Genomic DNA, 2138 nt, shown 5'->3' with positions numbered 1-2138 from the left:
AAAAAAAAAAAAAATTAGAACTCCTTAAAGTGAAACACTTTAATACTTAACAGTCAATAGTATATTTTAGGAAATATGACAGTAGTAATCACACATCCATTAAGTAGTTTACTTACTAAAAAAACTTAATTGTTTGCTTGTTAGAGGGTGGAAAGAGGGTGGAGGGAGGGATTGGTAGTGGGTAGGAAGGGAGAACAGCACCCCTTACTCTTTTTTTTTTTTTTTTTTCCCTCCTTCTTCCTCTTACTTTCATCTTAAAATGCTGTGGGAAGAATGAAAGCAGAAACATGCTAATCTGATTTGTTTCAGGAGGCTTCTGATAATAAAGAGGCATATCACAGGTGTTCCTAATCAAGTCAGTTTAGTTTAAGAAAAAAAAGTATTTTTAAAATTAGGATTTCCTGTAACATAGACAATGTGAGGGTCAAGCTRATGACCTACATCTATGTTTGGGGATCAACCATGAAACTGCGGGTGTTGGAAATATGTTATAATACATGACATTTTTATTGCAGGTTTTGACCTTTCAATAGCAAGCTGATTTTGGAGAGCTGCTTACTCCTGTGATTGAAAAACTTTCTGGAAGATTGATGGAGCATAAGCATGGTATATTATATTAACTTTTCTCTTATTACATATGTTCTTTATTTTAAAAATGCATACGGTAGTATAATTTATTCAGATTATTCAAAATAGGCCAGTTCTGCTGGGATAGTATAAGAATTTATTATTTGTTAAAATAATTCTTCTTTACACTATTCCTGTAAAATTATAAAAGACTAAGTAAAAGTATTCACACAAGCAGTGCTCAGAAGGAAATGAAGTGGCCAAAAATACGTGTAAAAAGCTGAGTTTGCGACAGCTTTGATCCGTTTGAGCTATATAAATTCCCCATATAGTATTGTTCTCATATTGTTGTCATGGGAATTACTCCAACTGAAATGTTGCTAATCCAAAAACAAAGTATGGATGATATAAAAAAATTATTTTTCAATAACTTTTTTTGTGTTGAGAGGGTATGTTATAGAATGGAAGAGAGCTAGCTGAGTGAATTTCCATGTAGTGTGCAAAATATGGTTTTCGAAGCATTAATAAACTAGCTACCTAACAAGCAAAGAAACAGAAAACAGAAAAAAAAATGTCTTCAGAGCCATCTACATGTATTGAAATAGTCATTAATTGTATTTATTTACCTTATTTTTTGGAAAATAGATATTATATTGTAAAGCACTGAGCATTCAAGAGGAATTAATATGGACTATACTACACTCATATTGCAAGTCCTGCATTGCACTAGAAGTACTCATTTGGCTGAAACTGAGAAATCCATTCAGAGTAATCATAACCTCTCTACTCATATACGAATAGTCTTAACTAACCATTTACACAGACAATTGAAATTAAAATAGTAACCAGTTTTGGATTGAGTAAATTTGTTTAAATACTAAATGAAGGAGTAAAATCTGTAAGACTTTATCTTCAGCAGAATATATTACAGTAAAACAAATTTTATGAACATGTAGTGACTTTAGCAATTCCAACTTTCAGCTGGAATTCAGTTTTTATCCTTAATCAAATTTGTCTGTCTTCAAGAGCACATTTTTTTGGCGGAAGTAATTGTACCATAAAATCAGAGAAGTTTTAAAAAAACAAAATTTCAGATTATCCCAGTAACTGCTTATTTCCATCAAGCAAATCCAGTAAGGTGTAAATTTCATATTTCCTCATTGTTGTAACTACTGCTTAGTAGAACTGAAGAATTACTGGAATTTACCAGTAATACACCTCCTATTATAGAAGTTTTTGAGGCAGACATGCTCTGAATATATTTTTCATATTTTGCTGTGATTTTTGGGTAATTAAGACCTCCCACAGAAAAATATCAGTTGAGTAAGAAAATTTTGAATACAGAAAGTATAGGAAGTAAAAGTCAACTTTTATATAAGTTTTGAAGTTTGTGATTAGTGAGTAGGTAATTCTTTCAGTTTTAATCCTGTCTTTATGTGATTAAAGACACAAAGAAAGTACTTCTGTTTATGCTCTAACCGTGTTTGGGTAACATGCCTAATATGTTCCCAAATAAATAAATATTTCGAGCTGTCCAGAAACTACTTTGGAGGTACTACATTTCTGTTGTT

Source organism: Malurus melanocephalus, unplaced genomic scaffold (assembly GCF_030028575.1).
Source record: "Malurus melanocephalus ecotype Western Australia unplaced genomic scaffold, MMel_1.1 scaffold_78, whole genome shotgun sequence".
Lineage (NCBI taxonomy): Eukaryota > Metazoa > Chordata > Aves > Passeriformes > Maluridae > Malurus > Malurus melanocephalus.
The sequence above is the reverse complement of the archived record's forward strand: the minus strand, read 5'-3'. Positions refer to the sequence as shown.